Source organism: Glossina fuscipes, unplaced genomic scaffold (assembly GCF_014805625.2).
Source record: "Glossina fuscipes isolate IAEA_lab_2018 unplaced genomic scaffold, Yale_Gfus_2 28, whole genome shotgun sequence".
NCBI lineage: Eukaryota > Metazoa > Arthropoda > Insecta > Diptera > Glossinidae > Glossina > Glossina fuscipes.
The window spans coordinates 3,046,658-3,054,912 of record NW_023998423.1 but is presented as its reverse complement, the minus strand read 5'-3'; the positions used below and the strand labels follow the sequence as shown (position 1 = coordinate 3,054,912).

At 34.1% G+C, this 8,255-nt stretch overlaps 1 protein-coding gene across 1 annotated transcript in view; it reads left to right on the top strand.

Moving 5' to 3' along the window:
- The first annotated feature begins 966 nt into the window (after window positions 1–966).
- Window positions 967–8,255, top strand: part of LOC119636808 — a 33,130-nt gene continuing 25,841 nt past the window's right edge. Inside the window, exon 1 of the mRNA XM_038032447.1 lies at window positions 967–1,544. The gene's annotated coding sequence lies outside the window, so the exon portion shown is untranslated. The remainder of the gene's footprint in view (window positions 1,545–8,255) is intronic.

Genomic DNA, 8,255 nt, shown 5'->3' with positions numbered 1-8,255 from the left:
GTGTTGAAAATTTCGTATTCATTTTTTGGCCTGAGTAAGTAAATCGTGTTTAATTTCTACTATTTTGGCGAACTGAAGAATTAGTTAATGAATCTGTGCACTCAATTTCATGGTAAACTTCAAATTATGATACAATGGCAAAATAAATAGCTGGCGTAACGGATAGCGTGTCAAATTGCACTGATGCACTTTCATGCATACGCATATATATCCAGTCGATTGGGAAAATTTGCATATTTCCTCTGTTCGTGAGCTGTTAAAGGGGCAGAAAAAAGCCTAAGAGCAAGAGGACACTTATTCTGTTTGTATCATTCGGAAAGTTTGTAAAGAGGCATAAAATTTGAGGTTCTATCTAAGCCTTGTCTTTTGCCTTTTGCCATATTATATGGCTGGGCCCTCTTGGAATAACAAAATAATAATAAAGAATAATAAAGAATTTTACACACTTCCCTTTTTTGAAAATGCAATAACCAAGTGAAACAAATCTCATGAAAACGGGTTGAATGCGAAAAGTTTAACTGAAACGCCGACAACATTCGAAATGTAAACAAATAATAAGAGAGAGAGAAAAAAAAAAACACAAAAATAAATAACAAAAATATACAATTATCTGATGAACAAATAAAAAAACAACGACAACAACAACAACAATAACGACAAAGAAAGATTAGAAACATTAGGCTTGTTTGTTCACACCGTAAACTCTTCTCATGTAGTCATTCAACGACGGAAAACCGCCACCCCAAAGATTCATTATTAACATGTGAACACAAAACACTATTAATCTTCTGCTCTCTGCGGTATAACGTGTGCATACGCTATATGCTATACGCCGCTACGTTCACAAGCGATAGGAAAACACAAAATAACAATTTTCAAAGAGCTCTTCAGTACGATTTCGTTTGTCAACGGGCGATGTTGCGCATGTGAGCGCCACGCAAATTCATTTAATATAAAAGAATTGATTAACATGCGCGCATGCGTACAGTTTATGTAATAGTTTTGACGTTAATTTGATTTCAATGAAATCATATATCATTTCTTTAATATTATTATTTTAAAAGAATGTGTTTTAAAGTTTATAATTAAAAAAAAAAAAAAAAAAAATTCTGGCAGAGCGGAGCTTAGTAGTCAAATGTGTTATTGTTATGGCCGAGTAGAAGACAAGTATAATATTTTTCAGTTTTAAATATCTATACAATTGTCTAAAAATAATTTCATTCGTAAACGTTAATAAACAAAAGCTAAGATTTTACTTATTACATAAGTCAATCAATTGCTTTTTAATTTTGAAAAGTAAATGCTGTGCATGTGCGAGAGAAAAAGAATTTGTTTTTATATAAACTTGGACATTAATGAATTAATGAATCAATCGGTATTTTCACAATACAACGAATGTGTTTAGAATCTCTTATAAATTAAAAAAAAAAAAAAATTTTTTTTTTTTTTTTTGTTAATTTGCATTTACGGCGTCAGGAGATTGATTAACAATTAAAGTAAACTGAACTTGGATTTAAAAGTATTTGTAATTTTGCTCCAAAACGGTAAGTTTCAATGATATTGTGTAAAAAAAAAAAATAAAAAAAAATAATAAATTCTAAAAGGAATTATAAGGTAATGCATAATGAGGAATGTGTTACGAATTTTCATTCGGTTGAAGGGTAAAAAACTTGTTACCTAAAGCATACAGCAAGGCGCGGGCGCACATGTCAGGTTGGTTGGAGCCTCTTACTATTTTCATATTTGTCGTGTGCACCGCAGGACAAAGTTCTTCACTGTAGGAAACAATTATCGTCTCTTTTTGGGTACATTAAACATGGAAATGGTTTTAAGAGATGCACGTAGCCAAGTAGTTAACTCATTTGCATCATTTGATAGACTAATGCGCAAACAGGAACACCAAGAACGGACTACTGCCGCTTATTAATTGAGCGGATCAGTTTTTCCAAGCAAACCGTGCAATTAGAGCAGTGATGCAAATCACTCAGTGCGGTAAACCATTTTTTAATTACTTTCGGTGTGTGGTCACTCGCTAAAGTGAATCCTCGATCGGTAAAAGCACAACATTTATCGATCAGGCACACATGTGCAGGGCTGCGGTCTTCCCTATCTGTATCTCCCCGCTGCTAGCTGAATTGCCAGTTACGCCTGCTCTTCGTTCGTTGAAGAGAATTAAGAACCAGTTATGTCGACGGCATGCACTACGCACTGAGGTGCCTTAACATTTTAGTCTTTCTCCTGTTACCTCGACGGAAGGCAGTAATTTTGCTTCATAGGTTCGCAATGATATCGTTATCATCCCTTCGATGGTTTCATCTCCGTTTCAATGCCATGGTTTCCTAAAAGCGATTTACAATCAATAAACTTACAAAAACTAGTTCGCATATGAATTTATTATATTTTCAACTCTTTCACTTCTGCTTCACCTTCTTGCTGCGTTTCTATTTCTTATTGTCGAAGGAATTTTTTCCCAAGAAATTTAACAACGTGACAGCGTGACAACGTGTAACGATATAAATTAATTGAAATACTTGAAAAGACCGAAACTTGAAAGGAATACAAAGCAAACGTTATGACATAACCTAAAAAAAAAAAAACCAAAACCAACAATTAAGACGTTCTATACCTTTGGGTATAGAATTGTATTGTGATATATGGGCAGTCCGTACCACGAACTGATAGGCGCATTGTACCTTTATTTACAGTATGTGGTATAGCAAGGGAGAAACTTAATTCGGCCTAAAAGGAATTTTTTACGCTTAGTTATAGTCTGCGATGAAACATATAAATAACATTTATCTTGTTCATATAATCTTCCTTCACCTCTATCCTTGAATATTTTCTGTTCGAAAGTCCCTGTCCTGCTGCATCTCTTATAGACGGAATGCCACGTTTTACACATTACGTGTTTGTAAAGTGACGGAGAGAACGGCAACAAAAGTTATAATTCTTCACTGGCGCTTTTTTAAATAATTTTAAATAAATTAGAAATCAAGCGGCCATACATTAGGCTGCATGTTCCCAACAGAAGTTCACTTGACACACAAGCATTCTTTTAGCTTCGTTAGGGGGAATAGCTCGAATATTCTAGGACGACATTTTTTCATTTAATGAATTTTCTCCATACAGATGCCAAGAAGGTTCAAAGCATCTGCTAAGTTAAAAAAAAATTCTTTTCTGGAAAATGTACAGTGATGTTTCCTCATAAACTGTATTTGTACGCAATTTTTTCCACAGTCTCTATTAACATCCGGAACAGTAGGCGAATATGTAAGAGTCGCGACCAGCAAGTCAGTTTTCGCGAGTTCAAGTGCGGTAGAGTTTACTTTGGATGTCGCTGTAGGAAGTGCTCAATTGATTGGGCCCGCACTCACTAAGATCTGGCCACCACCTGCCCATCACTTTTCTTTCTGCCTCTTTCAGACCGGCGAAAAAAAAGATATATACTCAGATAAAAAATAAGTACAAACACGGGAAACGCGGCGTACCATTAAATATCCTACGACACCGTTCTTAATACGTAGTAATGTAGTTATTCATGTACCGACTTCCCAAGGTAAGCATTTGTATTGGAAGTGATAGCATTCATGTTTGGGTCAAGACAATTTCATCAAAATATCTTAAAATAGAGGCCAATGGGTTCACCATAAGAAAAGAAGGTGGACAGAAGGACTGACAAGCGCAGATCGATTCAGAAAGTTGACTCTGAGTGGCTCGGCATAATGAAAACTTGGTCTATCTCAAGTTCTTCTGGACGTCGCATATAAATACTTATATTTAAAACCATAAATACAAATACAAGTACAAGGGTATAATGAGTCCAATGTGTCCAAAAAGTAAGACCAATTGGATTTTTTCTTTTTAAATCTGTTTATTATTTCAAATCTGATCCACCAGAGTGGCCGCAGGCAAAGAATCTCGACTAGCAACTCAATTGTCAGTCGTGGGCTCAAATCTCAAGTGCGGTACAGTTTCTAATAAAGCCGATAGATAGTCTTAGACGCTAGTGACTTTAGTCTTAGAATTTACTTCTCTGGCTAAATTAATACTAACATAATAAAATAATAATAATATTTCAAATCTGTCTCGTCGCCTTCAAAAGTAAACCCTTCAAACTGATATAACAATGCCTTTTAAGAGCTTGGCTCGGCGCAAGGAATTCATCGAAGAAAACTGTTAACATCACATTGACGTGGTTTTTGCGGTCTTGGCTCATCTTTTGCACGATATTTGCTCGGTTGAGCCTATGTGTAGATCTGAATCTCATCTCCCGCAATAATGTGCTTCACCACTAATTGATTGTCGGAAATCATCTCCTCACCCACATTATAAAAATAAAAAAAATGCACTTATGATGTGGAATTTGATGCAAATGTCTGTCAATAGTGCTATCAATTTAGAAAAGAAAGGAATATTTTTAATATCCGATAAAGACGCGCCAGTCCAACTTGAATATTGGTCTTACTTTTTTATCATAGCATTAGAAGAGAACTTGTTTGTAATCATTATAATTTATTTATAAGAAGAAGAAGAAGAAGAAGAAGACAAAAAAAGAAAGTGCTCATCCTACTTCCATAGTTCTCGAAATTATTTCTTTACATTTTTAATGGTTAAAAATTTTGTTTTTGAGGTTTTTCAACTAATGCCGCCTATGCTTTTCAATGCGAATTATGATCACCACGAAGCGTGCATGTTCTCTACGCTTCACTTTTCTCTTCCGTAAATTCTTTTGTATTCGCGAACGAACGAACGAACGAACGAACGAACGACTGTTCATTAAAACAAAAGTGAATTAGAAAAATAATCGTTTCAAATTTTTCAATAACCTATTTTTAGAGCTTCTTCTTCTTCTTCTTCTTCTTGATATGAATTATTAATTTTATAATAGAATGAATATTTGATATTTTCAATAGTTTCTACATTTTCTTTTTTTAATTCTTTATTATTATTATAATATGTCTTTGTTATTTAGATATAAATTATATTAAAAGAAATTTATATGCGATTTCTCCTCAATGCACATAAGCTATTTTGGAAGAAGTAAATGTATGCAAAAGACGTAAAGACGTATTTATTGGAAGAAAAAAAATAAAGAAACCTGTTGTCGAATTCATTCAGATTAAATCATTTTTAACGGATATGTCAATTTCGAAATATGACAACAGCCGACTGGAGTATAGCAGATTTAATGCACATGGAATTCTCTCTTAAGTCAAATTATGACTTTTGTTGTTTTCGCCGTTCTGTTGTGCAGTTGAAAGCCTTCAAATTATGTTTATTTTATTGAATTTGGTTGTGGAGGCACACACACATACACACACACACATAAGAGACAAAAACACTTTCGCTTCATTTAATAAAATTAGACCAAACCTTAATAGGCGTTGGACGTTCGCAACAAAATTTAATTAATGAATAAAAATAAAAAAAAAAAATAAACAAAAAATTGGAAAACATTTTCTGTTTTTTTTTTGTCTGTTTTTTTTTCTTGCAGCCAAGCTTGCAGCCAAGCTTACAACTGCTTATAAACACAAGTTACATAAGATCGTTTTGTAAGTGAAACTAAGCAATTATTACTTAGTCGATTAAATAAATAGCTTCAATTACTTTTTTTTCTCGCTAATAATAATAATAAATTGAATATTCACACAATCTTTGTATTTTATTAATCGATCAAAAGATTTTATGTAAATTTTATTTAGTTTCAAAACATTGAATGGAGAAGAAATAGCGATCCATTAAAATTTCCGAGCTTCGATTTAAATGATTTCTGTAATAGATCTTTACATTAAAAGCGAAAGCGATAGTTTAAATTTAGTGTATAGATGTTTTGAAAAGAAAGTCTTGCAGTGAAACGTTAACGAATTGTATGAAAGAAAGTTTTCCAAAAAAGGGTTTGTTAAAAGAATTTCTTCCCAGCCATGCTTTTTTATACGATTATGCGTGTAAGAGCTTGGGAGGCTTAAGATTTTCGCATGCGTGGAATTCGTGGAATGTGTAGACATCACACACTCTTCTGCATTATGATATGAAAATGACTCTGTGAAGAGAATTCTTTCTTTCTCTGTTTTGTTCGTTACTCTACTACAAGTTCACTGCAAAAAAAATTTCTTTATATCATTTATTTGCCACTTATTGTGACTGTCTATGCGTTATGTAAATAAATCTACAAAGTATGGACTTGAAGGCTGCCGGATAACTTGGATCGTATGCTAGCGTGTAATGAAAATTCTTTTGCACTTGAGATTTGAACCCGCTACCTTTGACTTGCCAGCCGCGATCATTTGTGTGCTCCGCTACCCGTGCGGTTTGTATAATTCGTTTATCACTTTTTAGTGCTCATCCTACTTTTACTTTATTACAACTTGTATGGTACTCTTTAATCTTAATTATTTGATACCCACACACACATATTAAGGGGAAAAGCGCTATAACTTCGTAGCGTCCCCAATATATGATATAGAAAGCGCTCTCGCTTATTCACTTGGCGTATTCTACGCCCCTAGCCCTCGTATTTCATACCTTTATTAGGGGCATGTTCTCAGCTACTTCGTAACATCCGTCGTTATTAAGGTAGAAAGACGAGACTTTTCCGTGTCCTCTGTTCTACTCTCCTAGTCCTTTTATTTTAGGCGTGGGTGCTACTTCACAATTACAATATTTTGTCCGCCCGTGCCGCTGTTTGTGGAATGATGTGTATATTATAGCGCACCTTCGCCCAGCTAAACATTAAACGGTTGTTTTAATGAACACAATATAACAAATCAGAGTTTTGCTACTGACCCCTGCAAAGCTAGTGACTTAGCTTGATAACGCAAACGCTCTGCATGCTATGATAATAAGTCTTAACGTAAGCAATGGATTATAACTGAAGAGAGCGCTTTTGTAAAGGAAAATAATTCTTTTTGCAAATACTAGATTTTAGTTGAAATAATAATCGCATTCATAAGCAGGTCTTTAAGATCGAAATTATGTGTTCCTTATAACCCTACTAATATCTCATTGTCTCCTTGTCTGCCTTGTGCTTGGAAGCAGCATTAGCAACTGATCAGGTAAGGATCGCGACTACCAAGTCAGTGTTCGCGGGCTCGAATCTCAAAACGCGGTAGAGTTTTCTTTGGTCGTGGCTATAATGGATGCTCAGTGGGTGAAGGCATAAGACTGCGGCCACAACCCTTCTATCTTACATAAATAGGGAACATTCCCTGAGTGGTCGATCACGTCGAAATAATAATAAGAAGAAGAAGCATCATAGCGTGTGGAAAGAATTTTCTCGAACGCATATTATCATCATTTTTCCTCGTAACATGAAAGCAAGCATTGAACCGAGTAACGGCAAAGAATCTGAGCATAATCTCTTACTCAGTAAATTCAAAGTTGTCCTGGTTGTGCAGATCCTGTTTTTGTATGTTGTGGGATTTTTAAATGAAAACAAACATGATAAAAAACTTGCTATAAGTTTTGTGTTTGAATAATGTTTTGTGTTTGCACAAAACTTTTACAGACCGATTCGCTTGAAGTTATTAGATTTAGTATATGCTTAGTATATTTAAAAAAAACGAAAAACGTTCAAGTGTAAAAGTGAAAAATTTGTATTTATTCGGTTTTCTGCAAAATTTTTTAATCAAGGTCTTACATAAATAATGAAATTAAATGCATACACATATCACACAATTAACTGTAGTTTCTAAAAATTTGTAGTAAAATAAATTTTCGTATATTTGTTTTTTATTTTACTTTTTTTTTGCGTTTTTATTAGTGAACTTTCGTTTCTCTGGCCAGCATAAAGCAATCATTATGCCAAAGTTAATTATTTTCCTAAAGGTTTATCATTCTTTATCTAAACATTTATCGCTTTTCAAAAACAAGTAGATTTTTAGATTGACTTTTTAATTTTGTTTGCCTAAGTGTTTATAAAAAAAAACTTGACTTGACTGAACAGTAACGAAAAAACAAAAAAAGGGTGCAACAAACATCCATTCCTATACCGGTGCGCATTTTTACACGTGTAAACATATATTATACAACTAAGTATGCATACATATGTACACCTGTTTTTATATTACTCGCACAAAGATGGGGGGCATGTTCACCGTGTTAACATATTTGCAAAACATCGAGAACGGAGCTTTGAACATCACATAAGGTGTACATGTTCTTGAACAACTTCAAATTGTGAGTTGATGTAGACATGTCTGTCTGTCTGTCTGTCTGTCCGTTCGATCGCGTAACACATTCTCTTAGCCGCACAAATA